General features: G+C 41.3%; 1 protein-coding gene across 2 annotated transcripts in view; it reads right to left on the bottom strand.

Moving 5' to 3' along the window:
* Positions 1 to 27,642, bottom strand: part of ccdc28a (coiled-coil domain containing 28A) — a 113,331-nt gene that overhangs the window by 5,615 nt on the left and 80,074 nt on the right. For both annotated transcript variants that reach the window (XM_062414781.1, XM_062414782.1), the window contains exon 3: positions 3,146 to 3,261. The gene's annotated coding sequence lies outside the window, so the exon portion shown is untranslated. The remainder of the gene's footprint in view (positions 1 to 3,145; positions 3,262 to 27,642) is intronic.

The raw sequence follows: 27,642 nt of genomic DNA, 5'->3' as shown, positions 1-27,642 counted from the left end.
TTGAGCCCTGTGGGATCCCACACACTAATTTGAAGTCTGCTGGAGTGAAAGTCCCCAAGGGTGACAATGAAATCTCACTGGAGGACCATGCCAGACTGGCCCACCCAGCTTCTTAGCCTTTACAGCAGGATCCCATGATCCACTATGTCAAATACAGAGCTTATTACAACGGAGGTTTTTTTTTAAATTGTTGCTGTCACTGTCACTGGTCCTCATGTCATTAACTTTTAAAAGATAATTGTCTGTGCTTTGAGACATGCAGAAGCCAGATTTTAATTTATCATACATAATATTACATTTAAGACAGCAGTTTAGCTGCTGATATACAAACTTCTCAGTGATCTTACTCAGGAAGGTTAGGTTGGAGATTGACCTACAGTCACTATGTGCATTTGGGCCCAGGTTGTTCTTATTTAGAAGTGGTCTTATAGCAGCAGCTTTCATGCAATGGAGAAATATACAAGTCTGGAGACAACATATAATCTGTGAAAAACTTAAAAACAGGTTTAAAAAAGGATGCTGGAAGTGGATCAATGGGAGAGCTTCGAAGACTTAAGCAAGTTTATAGCATCAATGTGATCTCTTGAGTCTACAGTGGAGGAGTCCGTTAGTCAGTTAGTTAGTTAGTTAGTTAGGTAGTTAGTTAGGTAGTTAGGTAGGCAGGTAGCAGTGAAATTAGTAACTGGCATATTTCATTTGGAGGTTGAGGAAGTATTAGAAGAAACAGCCGGGGAGGACCTAAGGTGTTTTGTTAACACTGATGTATTTAAGTTTCTATTTTCTTTTCAATTTCTGTGGCTACTTATAGTAAACCTGGAGATGTTTTCTGATAGACGTCTGCTCAGCTGAACATCTACCTTATCATCTATCAAGATTCACATGTATTTGTCCTTGCCAATCAGCATTGTTGAATACTACAATACTACAAGCCTCACATTAATAGTTCAAACATCTAGTGAGGTATGAGTAGGCTTAAATCTCAGACACAGTTACTTTTTAAACATTTTTAAGAGGTGGGACTGTGGCCAAAGAAGCAAAATTGCAATTTAAAAAGTGGGGGAAAAAAGTTCCATAGTTTTTGGAAAACTACCTGCTCTGGAAAATGGGCTAGTGTTGGCGGATAATTCTCTCCCTTCATCTTTCTCACTTCCCTTCATGCTGTTTTTCACTTCCCTTCATGTCGTGTTGTCCTTTTCCTCCTCTCTCCTGTCGCCCCTTTTTCCTTTGTGAGCTTATGTGTGTGTTTGCTGCATTACAGTGGCTGAGTGAGGTGAACCAGGATAAAATGTTACAGATGAACACATTTAGACTGTCGCATCCACACAGCCATTAACTTTATGGTTGTACACACACACACGTGCGCACACACACACACAAACACACACCTATCTCTCATCCATAATTGCAGTGTAGGTGCTGTTTGGAGAGCTAGCTACTAGTTACAGCCAGTTCATTCACACAGCTGCTTGAATTATGCATTGGATTGTAAATGAATGGCAACTCATTTAATTACACACCCTGTCTTACTGCTAATTCTAAGTTACCTGCCTTTCTAATGCGACATTATTCCAGCATTTTAACAGACTTACTTTAGCCACTGAAGACACTGTAATCTGGGGACCAAAAGGGATTTAAATAAATGGAACAAAAAGCATAAAAACACACTGCAGTTATGATGATTTGCCTGCACGTGATGAGAAAGCTACCCACTTTATTTTATTAAGATGGATGAGAGCTTCTCTGTTTTGTTTTGTTTGTTTTGTATCTTATTATTTCAGACAGGATATTAAAACTGTCATTTCTTTCTCTCTGTGGACTTGACCCAAAATCAGCTCAGAAATGTCCATGTTTTATCTGATGGAGAATAAAAGCATGAAGGCCATTTTATTGTTTCTATTCATGCGTTCCACGTACACCCCTATTCGATACTGTACATCCCCCAGTGTGACAGGACTCTCAGGGGACTTGTAAAGTAGACTGTGGGTGTGTGCGCAGGTCCATCGGGTATTGGGGTTAAGCGAAGTTTACAAGTGTGTGTTTTCATCTCAGCAGCTGTGACCCAGAATAAGACATGTTTTTATCCCTTCATATTTGTTCATCTACCTCATATACCCCTCGCACACAAACACGAAAACTCAGGCACATTTGAACTGAGTGTTTCCTATTAAAAATGACTAGATTCATATCTCTCTCAGTTGCCTGTATAAATAGATGTTCTGTGTGAGAGGGAGCCAGACGTCTTGTCCTTGTCTTGCATTTGCTCTCCTTGCAAGGACGAGGAGATTGCAGATTGTAGATGTGCAAGAGAAAAAATATATTTAGCAGATATAAAATAATATAAAAGGACTTATCAGTTGTTTTATGCATCATTTCTTTGCTAACTTTAAACATTACTCTTAATCTTAGTAATTTAAGTTTTACCTTACATATGAAACACATTTACAACAAATGAGAGAATATAAGGTTAAGATTTGCTACTCACCGCAAAACAATCAGTTCAATTCTCTCAGTGTGAAAATGTGCTAAATTATTTACCTTATTCCCTGACATTGGACCACCATACACATGCATATACAGTTGACATGTTGCATGGGATGTATCTGCATTAAAACATTACACCCTGCAGTTCAGTCGGTTGTACTCTGCTGCTGTGCTCTGCATATTCATACGTTTCTAATTCTTCCCCAAACTCCTCTTGTCAAATTCTCTCTATTACTCATCCCTCTCCATCTCTATTGGTGATACTTTTTCATTTTCCTTATTGGTATGATTTAATATAGTGGAACAGAGCTCCACTCAGAGTGAACTTGTGAAAAACTGAGGATGAAAAACATCATAATAAACGCTGAAATAAATACTGGGCCAGAGAGTGAGAATGGAAAGGTATGTCAACACATGCCAGACATTCACTGAGACATAGTAGTTATGGTGACATTGTGTTATGGGACTGTGCACATTTGCTTATTATTAAATGTGATTCTGTTTCTCACTCAATTTACCTGTCATCTCAAACTCTCTTGCCACTCTGCATATCCTCATATCTTCTCTTTAACTTCTCTCTTATTCTGTTCCCCATCTCCTCCCCCTCTCCTCCTTTCTCCTCTCTACCCCTTCTCCCATTTGCCTCTTCCTGTCCTCTTCTCACCACTCTGTAGAGGGTCCAAGTGACATTTGGCTGTCCCCTGCCTCGAGGGGGTCCAGGAGATGCAGACGTTTTTGGCAGGCGGGCACAGGGACGCCTAGGGGTCCTGACGGGGACTCCTGGACCAGGAAGAGAAAGAAAGTACACATCATAAAATGCACCCGCAGTCAGAAACACACATACGCTCTCGGGTGCACATGCATAAGCAAACAATTGCACAAAGAGCTAACAGAGACACACACTGACACATGTAAATGTGTACGCACACAAACACTCATGCACCTACCAATCAAACACACATAATGAAGACACAGTGGATGGTAAATGTGAGAAGGCGAGGGAAGCTGCCCCCACGGAAAAGTTTGGAAAACACTAAATAAACTGAGAATTTGAATTGCTAAACGACAGAGTTTCGAAATGGCTGGCGAGCCTCGTTTTCTGCTCACAATATCAGAACATGACATGGTGTATTACAACAACTTTTCAGGCTATAGTGATATAAGACATAGGAATGATGCAAGGATAAGAGAATCAAGTAAAATGAGAGGCAATTTCATGGGAATTTCACTTGATCACTCAGCCCTGAAATGTATTTTTCATTGTTCACACACACAAAAATGTACCTCAATGTAATCAGCCAATTGATTCAATGCAATCTACTTTCCTTACAAATGTCGCAAATATCAAACATGCAGATTCCATGAGCCAAGAAATCCAGTGCCGTAGGTAAACTAGGAGGAATAAATTCATTAAAGATCACACCAGGTAGTTTCTTAACTCTAAGACCCAGAACATGGCATCACTTTCTATATAGTAGTGAAGATATTCTTTATTTTGTCACACCATCCTTTGTACACCGTCCATTTCAAGCATCTTCAGTTCAATGAAACCTTTAGTGCAGATTTTGGGGAGAGTAATAAAGCTGTTTTAAACAGCTTCTTGAGTATTATAAATATACTTTCTGATACAAGTATACATAAATGTGCTTTCCTTGGAGATTTTTAAGGTCTCTGGAAACTAAAAATAGCAATTTCAACCAACAAAGATGCCACACAGATTTTTGAGGGGGCACTTATATCTTTGGTGCTAAAAGGTCACTTCTGAACTACACTTCCAATAGATCACCTGACAACTGAATTGTATCTGATTTCACCTGCTGAAATGTACTCTCGCTGTGCATCAAACTGGCAGGACATTAAGTGAAAGTTTAATCAGATTGAACTGCATGAGGTGAAGGATAGAGGATCAATTCGCAGTCAGAAACAAAAACATCCCCCGCTGCTTTCTTCAATGAAATGATCACACCTTTAGAGTCTGAAGCATGACTGCTATTATTGTTCATGCTAAGTACCCTGCTTATTTTCTCTTTACTGAAAAAAACTTAAACAGTAGCAAAAAGAAGATAAATCTGCACCAAATTGTTGTTAATACCATCCAAAGAAGGCCAAAATGAGGACTAAGGATAAGATTTGTTCAGATGGACAGTTTTGGTGGCGTGACTATCCTCATCTCTCACCACTCGTGGCCCTCTGAGACCACTCATCTGTCTATTTTCCCTCTCCACTCTCCTCTGTCTCTCAGGTCTCTTCAGAGAGATAATACGCTGGTCAATGGAGGGAGAGACAGAGCGAGGGGAGATGGAGATGCAGGGCTAATTGCGGGGTGTCGGAGCTCGTCGCCGCGGCACTGCCCGCTGTTTTGGCTCACGAGTCAGCCATAATTACCTGGTAGCTGCAGATGTTTCACGCCATTGTTGTGCACCCAGACAAGAGAGGGAGGGATGGATAGATGGACGGAGAGGTGGGGAGGTACGAAGAGGGAGAGACCGAGGCCGGTTCTCGCAGCCAGCTGCAAACTTCTGCACACGTGCGAAGAAACAGCAACCAGACACTTTTATTCTCCATTCATCCATCTATCTTTTTTATCCATTCTTTTATTCATCTCTTTCAATCCATTATCAAACCAACCCTTTTATATTTGCACCTTGAGTGTTGATGGGTGATAATAATTCTTTGTGTTTGTGTGTGTGTGTGTGTAGCCTTCCCACTGAGGCAGAACAAAGTAGCGTAATAACTCAGACACTGAGCTGACCCTCTCTGCTGCTCTCAAGTACATTTAATGGAGGTGTGTGTGTGTGTGTGTGTGTGTGTGTGTGTGTGTGTGTGTGTGTGTGTTAGCATGCATGTGCATCTTTGAGTGTGTGTGTGCGTGTCTGTCATAGGCTACTTTCGGGGACAAATTCCAGAATAAAGACAAGTTAATTGGGGACGACTTGTCCAATTGGGGACAAAAGCCGTGTCCCCAATTGGGAAAAAACTGATTTTTGGGTCAGTTGTTAAGGTTAGGATTATGGTAAGTCATTGTAATGTCCCCAAAAGTGACCTAGGACAATAGGTGTGTGTGTGTGTGTGTGTGTGTGTGTGTGTGTGTGTGTGTGTGTGTTTAAATAGCTGATCCCCTCCAGGGGTGAATTGTTATGGATGTTGTTCTGTTGAAATTACTGTTATTTGTTTCCTTTAAAACAAGCTAATTGCAGCATAGCCGATTTCTGTGTGTATGTGTGTATGCGTCAATTTGTTTGGTTCCTTGTTTATTGTTTGTTTGTGTCGCATTGCAGACCCCTTCAATTTCTTTAGCATGCACACATTTTCACTCCGGCGTCAAAACTCATTCTGCTGCAGCTGTCGGGCAGCAATTTGACTTTTTAAGCCAATTTTTCAAAGCTTAACACCAGCGCTCCACAAAAAAGGAGAGCAAATTATCTGCACATGAATTGTATCACAAACAATAAATCTCACCAAGTGAAAACAAGTCATCGACTTTCTGATGTTTTTATACTTAATTCTTGTTGAACTAAAAGTAGTTTCTCTAAGTGCTTAAATCATTCCCTCCACAGGGATATCTGTGTCTTTTCATAACACTACCTCGCCTATACAGATACATTTTGACCTGATGATGGTGCTAGATAGAAAGTGAGAGGATTCAAGTCATTACAGTGACCTTAAATATGTCTGTACCAAACTTCATGACAATCCATCCAATAGCTGTCAAAATATTTTCACTCAAGCAAAGCAACCTTTTTTCATTATTTTTAAAGAATAATACAACTAAGCACACCAGTAATAGCCTCTAATTGCTCAGGAAAACGGTGTGCACGAGTCCAGCATGGTGAATATTTATGGTGATTGCCCATTTTGGTACTTTTTGCTTTCATTGTCACCTCCAAATGAATTTAGCTAACCTGTTTTTTTGTGTGGTTTTAAGTTGTTTAAAGTGTCTGTCTGCCCGTGGTTCTTACTAGGGATGCAACACAGGGTTGGTATTGGTGCCAATTTTGTGATGTTAGTAACTTGGTATGTACTATATAATTACTGGAGATATGGCATATAACAAAAATAAGACTTAGTATCTAATATAAAAGAGTAAAAGTGGAAATAAACCTGTCTTAACACCAGATGTTACTGGTAACACAGATGCAGTGTTTATATGAATATGTGACTGAGTAAGAAAGAGGAAAGTGAGCCAATGCTGGTGTTGAGTGGGTTAAGTGTGTGTGTGTGTGTGTGTGTGTGTGTGTGTGTGTGTGTGTGTGTGTGTGTGTGTGTGTGTGTGTGTGTGTGTGTGTGTGTGTGTGTGTGTGTGTGTGTGTGTGTGTGTATCAGTGTTAAGTGTGACATCTCAGACAGACAGGCAACCCTCTCACAGGCCTCCCTGTCTGCCAGGCAGGTGAGCCAGTGTCTCTTTATCTGTCTCTTTCTCTCTCTCTCTCTCTCACTCACACACACACACACACACACACACACACACACACACACACACACACACACACACACACACACACACACACACACACACACACACACACACACACACACACACACACACACACACACACACACACACACACACACACACACACACACCTCTGCCAGCTCCTTCACGCCCCCCTGTGCCAGGTACGTCTACGTCCCGTCTTTGTGTGCGAATGAAAGCACAGCAGATCTGACGAGGAAGAAAATACACACGCACACACGTGGCATTCTCACGGGGAGGGGGGAGAGGAGGAGGAACGAGAGGAGGAGAGGGAGAAGAAGAGGTGGCCTCGCCTTCCCTCTCATCCCTCAATCCAACACTTCTCCTCCTTTCTTTTGGTTCCATTCGTTCGTCAGTTCTTTCCGTTTTGTGCCGTTCCATGTGCTGCTGCTCTGTCTGTCTGTCCATCTCTGCCTCCGCTCTTCTCCTGTCCTCCCTTTCTTTGCGCTCCATCCTTTTTCTCCCCATCGCACCGCTCGCTTTCTTTCACATCCATCCTCTCTTTCTCCACGCCTCGTTCCAGTTTCCAAGTGCTTGGACGAGGGCTCGCTGCTCCGGTCACTGCTCAGGGAGTACGGCGAGCTAAAGTAGGCTCGGCGTAGAAGAACATCACACACACACACACGCACACACACACACACACACACAAACACACACACACACACACTTGAACAAACAAACAGAAACCAGCCCTTTCTCTTGCTCCAATTTCAATTGTGTCTTGTTTGCTACCTGCATATGTCTCTACCTTCTCCAGATCCCAAAGCTTATCTGTACAACCAGCCTAGAAAGCATGAGAGCTGGTCTGACATCATACGTATCCAAACACCAAGCGCTCAGAGATAAGCCTCCCTGCTCCTATCTCAATCAGTTACTCACCACTCACGGCCAAGCGAAGTTCAGCACCACAGAACTGCACCGAAGCGAGCAGAAGAGAAACCACTCTGTTATTCTTATTCTTAAGTTATTGTGGCCTTAAAAATACATATTCTTACTGTCTTGAAGCACAAAATGTCTTAATATAGGTGCTATACGATGCCTTAAACTGTGACTAAATCCTGCCTTGTGCCTACATCTTTAAGATCCCCATCCAGCTGAATTCAACTGCCAAATTTAAAGTCCCCCTCGACTCAAAAATGTGTTTTGCTTACTGATATTTAGATGTTTGAGTTTAACGGTGCAGAATTATGTATGAGTTTGACAACAGAAAGCTGTTTTTACATTCACCTGCTCAAGGGGTTAAAGTTAAATATGTGTACCAACGAGCAGGATAGGTAACATCACAACTATTTTGAAGCCAATCATCGTCCAGTATTCAGCATGCACAAGCGTGATATGAAAACTTGAAGCCTCCAGTGTACTAAAATGAACTCCTAAATACTCCAGTATGTCCACCAGCTAGAAGCTACTTGCTGTTTGGTGCTGAAGTGTTGTCCAGTTATTTCTGTTTTTCAGTAGAGGTCATGATACTTGATACCAATTTTGTGTTGGTCTGTTTTTTGCAACATTATGGAAGAATCATCTGAGGGGTACTCCATCAACACAGCTGAAGCTGTGCTTATTTGAAAAAGACCATCTTGATTAACGTCAGCTTTCACATGAATCCAATGTGCACACAGCACCGACCTCAAATGGCCAACTGGAAGCAGACCAGTCACCACCGGTAACCATGAGGCAATAATAGTGCTGCAGTCTCTAAACAGACTAAGTGGTATTTTTGTAAAGGTCCCTCACAGTTCTCCCATCATATGTTGGTGTGAAAAAAAAGTGATGTGAAAAACCAAAAGACACTTGACAAAAACATCTTTAGAGAGTGTGTTTCCGCCTGTCGGACATTCACAGAAGCAGACAGCTAAATTAAGCTTGACAGTTAGCCTGCTACAGAGCAGGCTAGTTCTTCGGTATAAGTTGCCATGGGTACTAGACACAGAGTCATATAAGCCACTATAGTGCAGTGGAGACTTATCAAAATTAGTCTGGCTTTAAGTTTTCCAGCTCGGTGGACTACACCTCAGTATTGTTCATCATTATCCTCTTTGTTTTCGTCGTCTTTACCCTCCTCTTCCCTCTGTTATTCATCCTCATCATCACCGCCTTCATCATTGCATATTGATTTGTCGTAGCTCTCCAGGCGTGCACTGACCTTTCATATGAGGTGCTCGTTCTTCAAGACTTCAAGAGGTGAGAATGATTGATGTCTAATCTTTGATATCCTCTGAAGATGTGTGTGTGTGTTTTTATGTGGGTTGGTTGCTTAGGACCTCCTATAGTTAAGGAACCAAAGGTCCTCAGGGTATTAGAGCAGGAGATCAGGCAGTCAGCTCACACTCACACACACACACACACACACACACACACACACACACTCACAGACTTGCACTTGTACACACATTGTGGTGTCTCAGCGACCTCTTGGTGAGTTCAGTGGCAAGGCGTGGTGAGAGTAGTCGTTTGAACCTGCAGATCTTAAAGATCACACACACACACACACACACACACCCACACACACACACACACACACACTGACAACCACACACACAGATTAATGCTAAAAGAAGCAAACAGTCAAACCTTTTTTTAGGCTGACGAGGGTTCAGGGATTGGACTGATGGCAGGAAAGCGGCAGAAACAGACATTCAGGAAGTGTGTGAGTTTGAGAGCGAAAATAGAAAAAAGTACAGTGATCTCAGTGGAAAAAGAGAGAAAACAGTGGAGTGGATTGCTCATCAAAACTTACTCATTTTAGAACATATATTGTTACTTTGTGTATTTCTTTTATTGAGCATGTTCTTTTTTGGAAATCAAGTATGTTGTTTGTTAGTCAGGTTATACTACAGAACACAGCAATCCACCAATTACACCAGTTACATTATTTTGATTTTTTTCTGTCTCTTGAGGCCTCCACACTGGGTTGGTTAGACCTTTGCAAAGAGTCCTACACTCTCAAAAGTATGACTTATTTGGGACAAAAGCAAGACTTTTAAAATACAGAACCACCACACATAAACATCAAGCAAGCAAGATATAGTGCTAGAAAATTTAATTTCAATCTTAAAAATGACCAATTTTGGTAACTTTTACTCAAAGTGACAATTTTTCACACTGGGATATGTAACAATGTCAGTGCAATGTAACACTGACAATGCACAAGGGAAGGAGAGACAGAGCACCCAAAGACAGTAGTAGTGAATAAAACAAAAAGGAAGACAGTGAATGACAGAGTTATGTAAAAGAGATGAAGAAAGAGTGGGGGGGGGGGGGGCAGGTTGAGAGATGAAGGAGAAGAGACGAGTCTTTAATGTGCGTGGGTCTTGTAAGGTCAGACGGGGGCTAGGGAGGGGGGGGAAAGGTTACAGGAAAGGTTACCATGATTTATTTAATCACTGATCCATCAGATGCAGCACGCACACGCACACACACAAACACACACACGCACACACACACACACACACACACACACACACACACACACACACACACACACTTATTATCTCCCTCTCACCTTTTCTCCACAAACATGCGTTGTAATCTTTTGTCAAATAAAAAAGAAAAGATGAAGGAGACAGAAGAATGATTCAGGTCTTACAGCTACCAGAAAGATATTATCTACAGAGTATTAATGCAAATATAATCTGACAAAGGTGTTTCACTTTGAAATAACACAGCTACACACTCCGCTGCACCACCCTCCACTTAAATTTTTAAAAACAGCAAGTTGTAACTACATTTTTAATTTGCCACAGGAAACAGAGACTTTTCTGACACAGCTAAGAAAATCTGTATCTAATGTAGATCAGCCACATAATGTTTATGTATCTGATTGGTGCATTTCTGCTCAGTCTGCTGTCCATTTGTCTATAAAGAGACGGCTTAATAAAAGTGTGCGTCTGCATGTTCAATAGTAAGACCGAGAGCCTTTTTGAGTGCAGTCAACTTTAAAATATGTAAATTATGACACTTTTAGCATTTATTTAATTTTTTACTCCTAATATGTGAATAAGTTGAGATTGTTATTATTAGTATTATTATATTATTATAGGAGACACCTAAACATAAGTGGCTGCTTATTGTTAAAATATCTACAATCAAGACAAAATTAAGTAGAGTCAAAACACCTTTTTGTTATAAGTATTATAGCTACAATGCTTTGGGAGATTATGTGAATTGTCAAATTTGGACACTTTTGGTTGAGGTATAATGAGGAAATTGTTATTTTTTTTCTTTGAAGCCAACAGTGTGCTAATTCTGCTTTTGTTTGACATATTGAGGACATTACTGTAACACTACTACTCACATAAATACTGATAGCAAATTGATTTTTTTTTCTCATTGTAGTTGCCTTCACAACGTTGTATTTGTTCTTTTCAACATCTCTTCAACTAACATTTTCGAAGTTAAACCTCAGTTGGACAACTGACAGTAACTACTGTCACCACAACTGCATTTTGTGAACTTTCCAAGGTATTTTTGGCCTAATTCCCTGTTGGATTTCGAACCCAACCTGATACTGACATGAGTGCCGGGTTTCCTGGAACGTGTAAAGAGGCGCAGGAAGACTAAAGAGAATAGGAGAGTGGTGCATCGCTTGCACATGCAAAAGAACACTCATGAAATATGGAAGACTTTGGAATAGTCAATGTAATTAATGTTAGCAATGAAACAAAACGTCCACCGCTGCTGTCATATCACTTGCTTTGCACGCACACACATACACACATCTTATCCGGAAGAGACAGAGGGGTAGATGGATGGAAAGGATGATGAGAGGATGAAAGTGCCACACTCGTTTTTTTTCTGCCTTTTGTGGCGGAGAATGCCCCGAGGCAAGAATTAACAGAGGGAAGAGATAGAGAGGGAAAGTGAAGGATAGAAAAAAGGGACGTAAAAAAGGAGGTGTCTCAGTGACAGTGCCAACACCACCACCACCACCACAACCACCCACCCCCCTCTCATTCCCACCATGTCTCCCTCTCCCTGCTCTATCTCAGTTGCTTTGCTTGAGGCCTCACTAGCCCTTTGCAGGGTGCGACCTTGGTGGTCACTGAGCTGGTGTGAACAAGGAAGAAACAGGCCATATGGGTGAGACCGAGCGAGAAATAGATGTAGAGATTCAAGGAGAGTGCTAACTAATCCTTGATTTGTCTCTTTCTTTTCTCCCCCTCCTCTCTCTCTTTCACACACACACCGTCTGGGCTACATATGTGCTCCTTCACCCCTATCTCTTGGCCGGGGCTGGGGCCAGTGCCCCTGCCACCTTACCCAGGGCAAGGGCTGCATATGTTGGGAAGGTGGGTACTACAGAGGGGGGGAGATGGGCTGGGTGGGCAGCAGATGGCTGAGCCCTAAGGCCTCCGCTGGTGTGGCCGGTGGTGAGTGTGTACGCATGTGGTGGGGGGTGGGAGGAAGGTGTGTGTGTGTGTATGTGCGTTGGAGGTGTGTGTGCGTAGGTGGGAGGAGTGTCCGTCTGTGTGTGTGTGTGTGTGTGTGTGTGTGTGTGTGTCCGTCCGTCTGTGTGTGTGTGTGTCTGTGCAGGTTTTCTGCTTGGAAGGATGGATGGAGGGGCACCAGTGCAGAAGAACTTCTTCTGGTCACGGTGAGAGAAGAGGGGAAGAGGAAAGAGAGAAGGAAGGAGGGATGGAGAAAGAAAAACAGTAGATAAATTCAACACAATTGCATTGCGAGAATTTCACCTGTTTTTTCTTCACAAAATGATCAGCCTCATTATTATTCACACACTATCATCAGCAGCAACACGAGAACCAGGAGATCTAAGAACTTATTGGATGCTGTGTACTTTGATAGTTTTTGATGGTATGCCCATTTCAGTCACTCTTACATGTGTGTGCGAATGATTCACAAATGATTTAACATATTAAATCATTGGTTGCTGTCCTTTATTTGCTCTTACTCTATTTAAACTTGACATATTTTGGGTAGCTGTACATTTGAGTTGTACCGTTATGTCTGCAGCCTGTAGTATTGGATAAAGAAGTAATAAATCCTGAAACAGTTAACAAGTATTTCAGAAACAATTATTGGCTAAAAACAGAATCTTTCCCTTGCATTAAAGTCAATGTGTATTTTAAATAGCATTAAAAATTGGGATCAATATGGTTAAAATGGTAAAGATTGTAATTTTTTTTAATGGCATAAAAGTAGCCATTTCTTCACCATAGCAGAACATTATAAAATGATTTATCAATCATTTTAAATGATTTGATACTAGGGTTTGTTTTTTTTTTAAACAACAGAAGTTTTAAGATCAGTTTTTTTTAACCATCCCTGAACTAAACAAAATAAGACAGACGACCACTTAAAGGAAGTTAGACTTTCTAAATACCACACAGGCCATAAATACAGTCATCAATTACTGACCTGTTGTGTTTTTCTTGTCTTATTTGATAAGCATTGACCGTGCATGTATTGTCCTGGTGTATGTGTTGCATGTCATGTGTGTATTTATGGCCTCTGGCGCCTTATCTCCTCTCTGCCCTCCAAGGAGGTGAGATAACCCGCCCACGCCGCCCTTCCTCACATATGGGAAGGAGACACGGAGAGAAAAAGATGTGGGGGAAGCAGAAGATATCAGTTTTGTCCTTCATCTCTCCCACAATCCAGACAAGGAGAGAGTCCCGAAGATGCTTGCAGGTATGACACAGCTGCCACGCTCTGAATCACACACACACACACACACACACACACACACACACACACACACACACACACACACACACACACACACACACACACACACACACACACACACACACACACACACACACACACACCTTGCAGGTATGGGCCAGTTGCCATGCTCTAGATAATAGGCTGTTGAGAGTGCAGCTTGTTAGCCAGCCACAGCTGACATGCCAGACACATAAACACTCATGGATGCACGCACACACACACCAGTTGCAAGAGCCAAGAACTGAACGGAGAGCAACCAATGATGCAGTGATGACTTTATCTCCCCTTTTACTCGGAATTATTATTTATTATTATACTTATTTATGGTTAACTCTTCGCCGGCCACGGATGTCTGTGTTTAAACAACGCACTGCTCTACGGTGTTGGACCCTTCTACACCACCACCCGAGGGTTCAGCTCAGTCCTCCTCACAGCTGTTTACATCCCCCCACAGGCTGGTAAATCTTTAGCCCTGGACGAGCTGAATAGGATTGTAAATGGACTGGAGAACTCACACCCAGAGGCTGCATTCATTGTTTTGGGAGCTTTACCAGAGCCAAAATTATGAGGGTTCTCCCAAAATATTATCAACATATCACTTTTCCCACCAGGGGAAAGCAGACACTGGATCACTGAGACTGTTATAAACCCCTCCCCCACTTTTTTTTTTTTTGGAAAGGCAGACCACTGCTCCATCCTACTGTTGCCTGCATATAAGCAGAAACTGAAACATATAGACTGTAGAAGCCACAAATGAGACTGTACTCTTGGTGACATACACTGCATTTACCCACCTGGACAAAAGGAATACTCTCCATTGATTACAGCTCAGCATTCAACACCATAATTCCCTCAAAACTCATCTCTAAACTTGTTGATCTGGAACTGGAGACCTCCATCTGCAGCTGGAAATTTGAATTCCTGACTGGCAGATGGTGAGCAACGGCCGCCACACCTCTTCCTCACTGATCCTCAACATGGGGGTACCACCGGGCTGTGTGCTCAGCTTCCTCTTGTACTCCCTGTTCACTTACGGATGTGCATCCAAGCACAGCTCCAACGTCATCATTTAGTGTGCTGACCACACGATCGTCCTGGGCCTCATCACGGGCAACGATGAGACGGCCCACAGAGAGGAAGTGAAGACACCAACTAGCTGGTGCCAGGACGACAAACTATCTCTCAACGTCAGCAAAACTATAGAGATGATCTGCAGAGGGGCAGTAGGAATACCAACATCCTCACCAATTTCAACAAGTGCACCATTGAGAGCTTGATGACAGGCTGCATCGCGGTCTGGTACGGGAACCACTTTGCCCACAGGAGCAAATCACTTCAGCGAGTGGTGGAGGCGGCACAGATCATCACTGGCAACAGACTCAGCATATCTTCCACGAGCGGTACCTGCGAAAGGCACACGGCATCATCAAGGACCACAGCCACCCAGCACGCAGACTGCTCTTCTTGTTACGGTCTGGCAGACAATAAAGGAGCACGGCCACATATACCACCAGACTTCTGGACAGTTTTTACCACCGAGCTGAACTGCTGAAATGACTGCTGCATATCCAATCTGCAATACTGTTGTATGCACTCATCACCTTTACTTTCATTCATAAATCCTCATTTTCATATATGTATATAGTGATATATTTTATTTATATCTCATCCCATCTTTTTTAATTGTTTATCTTCTGTGCTGACCTGTTTTTACCCAACACAGTTCATGGCACTGTTCCCCTGTTAACCTACACATGACTGGTAAAACTAAACTAAATATTCTTTATTTCCATCATTCTTGATCCTTCTCTCTTTTTCACTTTTGTCTCTATCACTTCTATGTCTATCCCAGACAGATGGGTTGGCCGGCTGCTCCTAATGTTTCTATTAAAATGACATTACCAACCATAAAAACTTCCGCTGGATCGTCCAGCAGCCCATTCATAACCATTTAGCTCGCACCTGTTGTGTAGAAATGGGAGCGAGGTGTTTGTGCGTCATTGGAGCGCTTTTTGTGAGTGACTGAGACGTGTCAGACTGAGGCAGATTGAAGCGTGCTGAACCCACACCTTACTAACATGCCCACACATACCCCACGGACTCCCAGAAGGTCATCCCCTCTGAGAATGTCTGTTTGAAGTAAGGGCCTCTGTCGTGAGCCGCTGGAGGCCTGATTCACTGTCAAGTGTGGTTGTCTGTGTGCAGATTTTTACATACGTATGCAAATGTGTGTTTTTGACGATATTCATGAATGTTTGAGCAGTTAATTGCTTCAGTTTGTTTATGTAGCCACATGTGTGTTAATATGGCAATATATGCTTTTTATTGTCATTTTATGCTCGTAAATCCACTTGTACTTCATATGGACTTCAGACTTGTCTGCAGGTCCGCTCACACTTGACTATGTGTGTGTGGAAACTACGCACCACAGGCTGCGGTGTGTCCGTGCCTCCTGGTAATGGATACTAATGGCCCTGGGCAGGCCTCCATGGAGCAGGGGGGTAGATTTGTCTGTTTGACCCCATCCTGCTGCCCTCACCCAGGGAGGGGAGGGCCTGAGGGGTGGGAGGCCCTGTGGGGGTCTGGGTCACCATCAGCATGCATAACACTCAACATAAACACACACTGTTAGCTGTGAAAGCAACGGTGCAGGCATGCATGCTCACATCAGACACACTGCAAGGTTACTAAAGCTTCTGAGATGATTAGAGAGGAACAGCCTTGTGATTCTTTTTCATGTGGTTGTCTGCAAACTTTTATGTTACGGTACTTGATGCTGTTTTTGTATACACTCTACATATGAACCTGCACATGTATTAACTGGAACAAAACCCTAAAAAGCACTAAGAAAAAGAAGCTTATTAGATCTTTATAGTGTCATTTAATCGATAAAACAGGGCAGAGGTGCAGATGCATACTGTACACACACATGGCAGTCTAGTGTACCTGTGTATGCTTGCATCCAAGGCTGGATCCTTTTTAAAGTGGCCACTTGTTTTTTCATTAATACCCGGAAGCCCTTTAGAAGTGAACAGAGAAAACCGCTTTCAAGAAGCTAATTGCCTTGTGGGTAAATCATCTCATAGGACCTCATTTCTTGCATGAAAGAAGCATCACATAGTGTGATGTGAATGCATTTCAAACACTGTTCGATTTCAAACTCATTTTTAAGATCTTTTTACTGGCTTTATGTCTTTAATATTTCTAGTCATTCAAATAATTGATTGGTTAAAGAAATAAAGCTTACTCAATATTGTCTTACTTTATTTTGTTATTGCTTTTGACGACGCCAGTGCATGGACCTGATCTTATTGCATTTTAGTGAAGGTGATACATGTGACAAGATGCAAAGTGCTGGATTTCTGCCTGTATAATTGATGGGCTTTGGTGAATATCTACAATAATAAACTAATTTGTTATTTCATTCTGACAGGATGTGGTCATTTTGGAAAGGTTTTTTAACATCTATTGTGTGTTTGTCATGTACCGCTGATGACATTTAGTATTTCTATGCCTGTAAAGGTTTTACAGAGCCAACCAACCTCCAAGCCAAGAGTAGCTAAATTTGTTCTTCCTTTTTTCTCCTTCTATCTCCCAAGTAGGTGAATGTCAAAAAGAGGGGAGCGGTTCAGGTAAACAGGGCTCTCAGGGGAGAGGTGACCTTTGGGTTCGCAGTCAGGGGGACAAAAAAAGGGGAGGGAGAGGGAAGGAGCAGGGGGAGGCCAAGTGGAGAGAACAAGGTTGAGTGCAGAGAGAACAGAGGGAGAAAAAAGCTAAAAACAAGACAAGGAGGAGATGGAGGGTGGAGAAAAGGAGCCTGCTTACTGTCTAGTTAAGACACCGAAAGTAGATTACCATTTATTACATTTATTTAAATGACCTGTGCATATAATTGTGGTTTTAAACAGATTCAATCTACACATGTGATGATTGTGATGCCAGTCAGATGTTTTTATTGACCCTTTTTTAAAATTCTCAAGTTATTTAAAACACTTAAAGGTATCTTATGTAGTTTTTCACCACTAGTATTGCTATGGAGCGATGACTTTGCTAGTGGGTCCCATTTTGAGGACACACATGTGCGAGCAATGTAATAAACATCCTGCCACTGGTTTTACATTAGCTCTGCCAATTGACAGTCAGAGGAGGTAACACACCAATAAAATGAGCAATGTGCCAACAAAGGCAGTGAAGAAGACAGCAAGATAGCAGACATGGATAAAACTATAACAAATAATCCAAAAATGTCATTTTAAATTGCAAAATGTTTCTACCAAATGGACAGAAAAAAGCCCTCCAGAATTTCTCATGGCTATACGAGTATTAACTGGGAGATTTCTCTGTTGAAAATGTTTCAAACGTTCATTTTTTAAAGTATGAAAAAAATGCTTCCAAAGCCAGCAGCTCCCCCATTTTGCTATTTCATTCATTATCTCTGACATAAAAAACACAGATATTTTAACTTTATGATAAAAGACTGACTTTGCTTTTAAAGCTAAATTGTGAAATATGACCGTATAACTGAAAAGTTTGGCGTATCATTTGCTGCCCACATCCGCCCACAGCAGGAAAGAGTGTGTGTCTTAACTCATCAGTAAGGCTATATTCAGATAGATGTCTCCTCTCCACAGGTAACTGCCAGTGCTCATAAGGTTGACTCTCCTCGCCTTATAGGAGGCCGCGTATGGTAATGTTCAGAAGAGAACAAAAGTGACAGATTCTCTCTCTTTGAGCCCTCTATCATTCATGCTCTGCTCCCATCTTTTTCCCACCCTCCTGACTCATCTCTCTCAAAAACTTGTACTTTATGTTTCCCCACCGTCTTCCATGTTTTCCCTCCTTCACTTCTTCCTCTGACTCTTTTTCTCGCTGTCTTTCTACCCCTGTGTCTCCCACCGGGCCAGGCAGACATCAGTAGCCCTAGGGAAGTGCTTCGCTGTGGGAAGGAGCCTTGGCTTTAAGTGGCTCTAAGTGGCTCTCGCTGTTTGTCTCTTTAGTTGTTTATTTTCTCCTTCGCTCGCCCCGGGCAGGGAGGAGAGAGGGACACTTAGCGTCGGGGAAACCACAGCGTGGCAAGGCAGGGAGGTTTAATACTGCTTAGTAGCCTGCAGAGTTTACATGTGAGGGAGGCACTGAGAGACAAAGTGCAAGTGTGTGCAAGTTTATTATTACAGTTTTTGTGTGCCAGTGTGTGTGCGCACAGTCATTTTATCATTAGAAATGTTATCAGTGTTTGCGAAGATGTTGAGAGCGCTTATGTTAATTCAAGTGTGTGTGCACGTGTGTGTGTGTGTGTTTGTATTGACAGAGCCAAAAGGTCCAAGCATGACCTTCTAAGATGACATTATTTGCCATTGATTTGCCCCTGTTTCATATTTTGTCTCACTGGGACTACTGTACCAACAATTGGCCTCTATTGTTCTGTGTTTAAAGACAAACAGCGACTCTGCGTTCACTCATGAAAAAGGTAAAACAATTGTGTTTGTGGTGAATGCGTCAAATCATGCCTGACAATTGAAACTTCAACAACACCAAAGGTCAAGTGGTTTTGTTCAAGCTCAACTTTTGTTCAAAAATTGCGATAGTAACAATATATTTTATTAGTTAAAACCAAATTAAGGCCTTAAATATTACTAGTTAATCCAATTAACTGTATATATACAGGTTAGAATAATGCCATGTTCACATTGTGTGGGATGGAGGGTGACCATAAAACTACTGTTTGTGACCAAAGAACCACTATATACATTAATTTAACATTTATTTAGCCTGAATGACTGACTTTGGATTAAGTGGGACTCCAGAAAGTTCTGTGGTATTTAGCACAAAGTTACAAATAATATATTTTTTTTAAATTTTGGATGTTAATATCTTAAGTTGGAAACAAGTATGATAACTCCAGTGTGACATAAATGAGGCAGGTAATCAAGACTTATAATTCTAACTCTAACTCTAACTCGAACTATTATAATATCTTTATGAGAAGTATACAAATAGCAGCAAACACATCTTGTGCACAAGAAGCTGAAAAACACAAGATGTAGAGTTGTTGGAGGACATGCTGGCAGACATTGGCCTATTTACACATTCGGCAAACGTTAAGCAGCATTGATTTCCAGTCGTGTTCTCTGATTTGTTCTCCACACACTCCAAAGGGAAACATCTGGCTCCTTCACTGCTAAATGTTAAACTATGCTCACCAGTTAGTCACTATGCTTATCTGTTTGCTGCTTTTTCTTGAAAACACCTGCATGCTGTTGCTTAAAATGATGCTAATCAAAGCGAAAATATGATTTTAAAACATAAAGTTTAATAGTAAAACCAAAACGATCTAAATGCTGAGGGGATCTTTGGAGTTGGGTGGGTTCCTCACACTTTACACAACTCTGCACACAACATATTTTCCTCTGCTCCTATAAACATATTGAATTGTTCAGCTTTAAGGAAGTGTGTATTATCTTCCCGTATAACACCATCTTCTCTGGATCTGTCCATGGTGCTGATTTTCCCTTTCCTTAACATTGTGCCATTTACCCTAATCCACAAAAAATGCTCATGTTATATCATTACAAGCATTCTCTAAAATTTCAACCAGCATCAATAGAGCAACAATAAAACTCTAAAGGCAAATGTAAATAAATAATTGATAAAAACTAATAAAAAATATTAACAGAGCAGATATTCTTTGGATTATGTGGCCACATTAGACAGAAAAAAGACAAGTAAACCACAGGCACTTTTCCATTATGAAATATAATTCGCTGCACAATAAAGGAGGCTTTTCATCAAGTACATTCACTTAGATGCATTTATAAAAGCAGCTAAATTTGGCTCCACAGTCACAGGCCTCTCTGTGAGTTTCATCAGAAAGTAACTTTTCTGTTTGTTGGCATGCGTATGTGCTGTTCAAAGATTAAGGCAAATAGGGGTTTAATTTCTCTAAGTGGTATGCAAGCATGAGCCGTGAATTCATGCGGAACGCCAGCGAGCATGTGTTTGTAAATGCGTGTGTGTGTGTGTGTTTCCAAGAACCTAAGCGAGTGCATCTTAGTGTGTAATGCGTGCAAGGCTGGGCAGATGTATGGAGAGAGAAATGAGCGCTCTCTTAAAAACTCACCTCACCTCACACATATCAACACACAAGCGCACGCACACACACCTCACAAATGTACACTTCCGCATCGTAATGAGGATTACCTGCATGGCCTCACATTGCACTTCTCGTCCCCTTGCAAACACACAGAAACACACACACACACACACACACTTGTGCAGCCGCTCGTCTGTCCTTGTTCCATCCTCCCCCTATCACTCTTTCTTGTTCTAATCCTTGTTTTCTCTCCCTTTCTGTCGCACACACACACACATACACACACACACCCCTTCAGTGTCCTAGCTGTCTCAACTTGAGCAGCAAATGAACACAATTAGCCACGGCTCCACAAACACACACTAGGGTATTGTTCTGCTCACACTCACTCAGACCTTAATCTGGTGCTCCGCAGGGACTTGTGTGTGTGTGTGTGTGTGTGTGTGCGTGTGTGAAGGCAGTCGAGGGGAAGCATTGCAGAGCCCAGCTGACAGAAGGGGCTTCCAGGCTTTTTTCCCTCAGAGGTTTCCACGACGATGATCAACTCCTCGCGCCTTAGTCCTTGCTGCGCTCGCCTCAGTACCCACACACACACACACACATGCACACACACTCTTTGAGCAACAGCCCATTCGGCTTGAATGCATTTCAAACACGCACACACACACTAACAGCCACAGCCTTCGGTCAGAGCCAGATGTTACGGGGTGAACAAAGGCATTGAGTCACAAGTTACTGTTCTCAACAGCAGGTTGAGCCTCAGGTCATTATTAGCACACACACACACATACATACACTTTAACACACACACACACACACACACACACACACACACACACACACACACACACACACACACACACACACACACACACACACACACACACACACACACACACACACACACACACACACACTAAGCAGTGAACATTGCACATCCACTGACTGTGCTTGTTGTCTCTTCCCCTTGAGCAAGTGTGTATGCTGCCTGGCTAATTAGACAGCAGGTATCTGCCTGACAAGATTTCTTGCAAGAACACCTACACAAGTGGCTGCCTAATGACTGCACTTTAAGATGCCTCCCAGGCCTTTCTAGAGGAGGTGGGGGCCTTCGCAGCAAGCGCTCTAACTCAGTGACTCGAGGCCAGTCACACCAGCAGCCTGTGGCACGTAGCGCTTAGCATTAACAACCTAATCCCTGTCCTGATACTGAGCTATATGTGTTAGATGCACAAAAGCTTCCTGTGATATTTCAAAAACTCAACATTTTCTTGACTTAAAGTGGGGTTTTAAAACTTGATGACACTGTTTTTAAACCAGACTGCTGAGATTTAAAATGTGCTTAGTTGCATCAGCGGCTGGGTAATGATGAATCTAAACCACATACAGTACGGGGTGACAGACAGACGGAGTTGGTGTAAATCTATAGTTAATGAGGGGAGAGCAGATGTGAAAGATGTTCACAGGGAGAGATACAGCTATATCTGCCAACTTTTAATAACTTTAAAACCTTCCAGAAATCTTACTCGATAACTGTTTGTGTTCATCGTACTATTAGTGCTGTCATCGTTTGGGCGTCGTCCCTCTACTCAACCACTCCGTGAACTTTTTGTCAAGCAGAGGCCCCCTTTTGTCTCGCATCCACGAGAGGAAGTGACTGAGAGAGTTGCGGCACGTCTGCCAATTTGACTCTACTGTGTTTATAATGACCTTCCCTTCGGTGCGAGGTGCTGTTCGAGTGCCTCCGTCGCCATGACAACCGGGCATTTTTTAGTGGCCACTCCAGTGTCTTTTCTGCATTTCATTAGCAGTTTTCAGATGTAAAGGCCATCAGACGCAGACGACACTTTGAAGCAAAGTGGCGATTTTGGCAGTTATTTACTCCATCCCATCATCATCCACCTTTAAAAGCTGTACATCTACTGCTACTGTTAATACTGGATTGCATAAGTTTACCTCCACAACACAGTTTGTGTGGTGATATTTGAACAGATGACAATTTTTTTACATACATATTTTTTGAAACCTTGAACCTTTAACAGCATACATTCAGTAAAATAGGTGCTACTGACAACTGTAGTTTATTAAAGTTGCTTATTTTAAAGAACAATTTTGTTACCTGTAAAGCAAAAATATTTCCCAGTGCAAAATATTTATGTAGGAAGAATGAGTTTTTCTTCACTTGTAACTGTTGTTTAGTAGTGTAAGCACTATAATAAAGACTAGCAAGGCAGGAAGAAGCAAAAACTTATCCCAGAAATAAGTCAACAGTTTTTTGACATTTTTAAGATCTAGAAAATATAAGAAAATGTGCATTCACTAAACAGATTTTGTTATTTTTGCTCCATCTTCCTGATAAATAAGTAAAATGATGTTACACTGCAAAATTCAGATGAAAAGTGATTTTCTTTTTCTTTTTCCGTTCTCCTGTGTGGCAATGAGAGGACCTGAACCCTGTGAAGCACCACTGTGGCATTTGGAGTGGACACACACACACACACACACACACACACACACACACACACACACACACACACACGCTGTCATTACCATCGCTGCATCGAGCCAGAACTCAATCTCAAAGTGCACCAGATGTGTTCGCTCGTGCAATTATTCCGGCAAAGACATTGGCTCAGATGTATTTATATTTGTGTGTGCGTGCAAGGGTTTTTGTGTGTGCGTGCGTGCGTGTGTGTGTAAATACGGTCTTGTTGGAGCAGTAAATGTCTTCCATTTGAGCTGCTGGCTGACCTTCTAGCTGTCGGTTTTTCATGTTTAGCCTTTTCCCAGTGTTCTCACCTTTCCTGCCAAGTCAACTGTAGTCTCTCCATCTCTTTTTCAGTTGTTTTATTTTTTATTTTTTTATTTTGATTGTGTCTATCTCTCTTTCTTTCCCTCTCATCTGTCACTTTTTCTAACTGTCACTGCCTCTATGTATATCTGTGCACTGATTTTGAACAACTCCTTTTATTTCAATTTTTTTTCTTTTTTTTGCTGACTAATACAATATAGCATGTGTCAAAAGAGAAAATAGATCAAATTAATTAAGGGCATGGTGTCTATTTTGCTTTGTAAAGCAAAATCAGTTTATATTTTTATTACAGGATGAAAAAATATATTATTATTATATTATATATATATTAAAATATACAGATACATAAATAAAAATATATTTACTGTCTGTGAAAGTCTGTTTTTGATCCCCTCAGTCTCATTTTCAGTCGATCTCTAATGACTTCAGGTGCACACACACACACACACACACACAGAAACCTCTAGATGATGTGTCCGTTAGTCGCGTCACCTCCTCGTTCTCTTTACTTGGCGTGACAGTGGTGCCAGCTTTGTTTGGGTAAATTGCTGCAGAGTCATTTGCATATGTCTGTTCTGTGCTTACAAGTTCACATTGTTTTTAATCGGAAAAATATGCTAATGCTTTTGTGTGAGGAAAACATGTGTGTTGTGTGCTCATGCCCCTATTCGTGTGTTTGTGTGTGTGTGTGTGTGTGTTTGTGTGTGTGTGTGTGTGCAGGCCTTGTAATAATAGCACAAGGTGAGGGGGACAGGAGGGTGAGCGCATGTGTCGAATTAATACTATTATGTCCATTTGTATTAGTCTATATGCTCAAGTGCTGCCCCGAGAACAGATTTTCTCTTTCCAGTAATGTGAACTACTTGTTTTGGTGGATGAAGAGTAGCGAGCGTTGTGAAAAATATAAAATTCTGACCTGACGATGTGATTACTGGAGCTGGGAGAAATTCCCAGAGTGCCCCCCGGGTGATGGTGTGTGGAGGGAGTTGACCTGGCATCAGCACCAATGTGACCTCTGTGTTAACTGGAGATTACGATGTATTAGTCAGGGTAAACAACCATTTTCCAACTGGCTGTCACCAAAAAAAGTAAAAAAATATATAAAGATGAAAAAGGAAGCAGATTATCTGATGAAGAATAGGATTTAAACCTTTTATACAAATGTGCTTCATGTTTATATGTTTCCAAGAGCAACAAAGTCCTTTTTCTATAAAAACATGTGTAATCTGTTAAATTAACTCGATGCAAATTAACTTTTACAAGCAGTCAGTGTTTCAGGAATTTATTTTTTCTCAATTAACTCATTTGAAAGCAGTAACTGAAATATTTCAACCATAATCTGTGATTCATATCTATGATTTAACTTCTTAAAATGTTTATGTGATGTTTCACTTGGCTTATTCAGGGATAAAAAGTACAACTTCACATCTAAATGTTTGTCTTGGTGTCGTCAAAACCCCTGCTTCCCTCTCCTTCTTTTCTGACCCATCTTTCATCTCTCATCCTCTCTTCCATCCTTGTCTTTCTCCCTCTCGCCATCATCTAGCCTGTCTCTCTCTGTTAAAGTGTCTCCTTTCTCCTCTTCCCTGCTCCTGCCTCCAATTAAATGTGTAGGCGTTTTATCCTATGATTAGTATCTTAGTTGTTTGGTGGGCAGGCTCATTATCTATGCGCCCCGTTAGTAAAAGCCTTAACGATGCCTAACGAGACGTCTAATCAGACTGGTTTTAGCCACAAAGGGCTAATTGCAGCTGTTGCTTCTGTCCTCCGTCGAGGCTGAGAGAGGCAACAGGAAAACCTGTTTGGATTGTTGGGTAATTTTGAAAAGACACACACACACACACACACACACACACACACACACACACACACACACACACACACACACACACACACACACACACACACACACACACACACACACACACACACACACACAGCATTATTGGCTGTATCAGTGTAATGTGTGTGTGTTTCACAGAGGGGTGTCTCTATGTGGCTACTTGTCATCACAGAGCTGCAGGTTTGACATGATGGGATGACGAAAAGACCTGAGAGTGCCTCAGGTAGCTACACACACACACACAAACACACACGCACACACACACACACACACAGACATACACACACAGTGAAGCTCCAAAAGGGTTTAGCATAAAAATACCTAACTGGGCAGTCGTACAAGTAAGCACAATGGAGTTGTTTTGTGTGTGTTTGTGCATATGTGTGTGGGTGCGTGATGTGTTCAGATCTCTTTGTTGATGTTCTCTCTGATTCTGTGCCAGCATCACATCCATCTGTCTCCATGACACACACACACACACACACACACACACACACACACACACACACACACACACACACACACACACACACACACACACACACACACACACACACACACACACACACACACACACACACACACACACGCAGGTGTAATTTATGTTTTAAATTTAAAAAAAGAAAGAAACCAATTTCTCTTTTTGCACAACACACATCTAAGCAGTTAGTTGTTGTTTTTTTCTTTCCAGTTGTTAAATTATCTTTCTAAACTTTTATAGAAACAATCTTAACTACACACAACAACAAATAAAACATGGATCAGCGGGAAAAAAACACACCATCATAAATCACTGGTTTCCAGAGTAGCTTACTGGTCTGGTGAGATTGGGCTCTAATGCCATTAAATGTGTTGGACACCTAATAAATGTGTGATTTAAAGATATTGAGGCTAAAAGAGATGAGGTGTATAACTGACAGTCAATGTTGCATCTGTAAGACAACGTAAAAAACTATCAGTGAACTTTATATCACTATATATATATATATATATATATATATATATGCAGTACTGAATCAAAAATATACTGTTAACTTAGCTATAGGTTTGGGAATGATGGAAAACTAACAGAAAGTACCACACAATCAACTTTTATACAACAGTTTTCATTAGAATGTTAAGAAATAAGTCAAATAACAGATACTATACACTATATAATGTCATGTATTCTCCTGAAAAACAATCTGCTCAAATTAAAAAGAATTCATGTGGAAGCGCACTGTCCAAATTTACAATTGTCATCACTTTTCTCATTAATGAAACATCCTGATGTGCAAGTAAATAACCTGCATTTATACTTGAATTTAAGTGTATTCCTCCAATACCAACTGTCCACTTAATATCTGATGCTATATATATTAATATTAACATTAACAGTATATTTTAATTGCGTTTAAAGTCCTTGTGTCAAAGAAGTTATCATGAATATAAGAAAGGGGGATATTGTGCTTAAATGAAGGCACGGAAAAGACTGTAAATTACATGTAGATACAACACAATTTAGTAATATTAGTGATTACAATTATAGCTAAATTATTTTGAGTATAACATCTTATATTTCTTTCTTTCAGTGCTCACTCACTTGTATAAAAATGACTCTGATTCACTTCTTCCATGACAATTCACATTTCTTCTTTTGCTACATTTCGGTGCCTGTTGAATTGTGTTGAGTTTACTGTAGTGTCAATGTTTGACCAGTAGGTGGGGACATGTTCAGTCTGTCATCCTACACCACATCTCTCTTCCTGTGTCTCCATCCAGAGCTGGAATCTACTTTAGGCAAAACAACTTGGAAGGATTTGTTTTTTTCTTCAAGAAACACCTTCATTAAAAAAGGTTTTTCATCATGAACTTGGTTAAAAATGAATGATATTACAAGTGTTTTCATTTATCATATCTATAGATGATCCAAAATAGCCAAAACAGTTGCTGTTTCCGATTTCTGATTTATCTGAAACAATTCAAAGAATGGTTCATTATTCAAATTTATATTAAGTTAATGTGAAAAAAAATGTAGTTATTTCTCACTTCTGTCACCTTTCAGCCAAGTTCTCCTGAGGCTCTCCTGGAGTTTATTTTATTTGTCCTGCCTGAGAGTGTTTATCACATGGCATCTCTTTCTGTGTGTGTGTGTGTGTGTGTGTGTGTGTGTGTGTGTGTGTGTGTGTGTGTGCATGCATAGTTCAGTGGGTCTGCTTTTGTTCAGTTCAGTAAGTATGCCTGTGCGTATGTGTGTGTGTGTGTGTGTGTGTGTT

This window comes from Scomber scombrus, chromosome 24 (genome assembly GCF_963691925.1).
Source record: "Scomber scombrus chromosome 24, fScoSco1.1, whole genome shotgun sequence".
In the NCBI taxonomy this organism is placed as follows: domain Eukaryota; kingdom Metazoa; phylum Chordata; class Actinopteri; order Scombriformes; family Scombridae; genus Scomber; species Scomber scombrus.
Note: the sequence above shows the minus strand (reverse complement) of the source record. Positions and strands in the feature narration are given on the sequence as shown.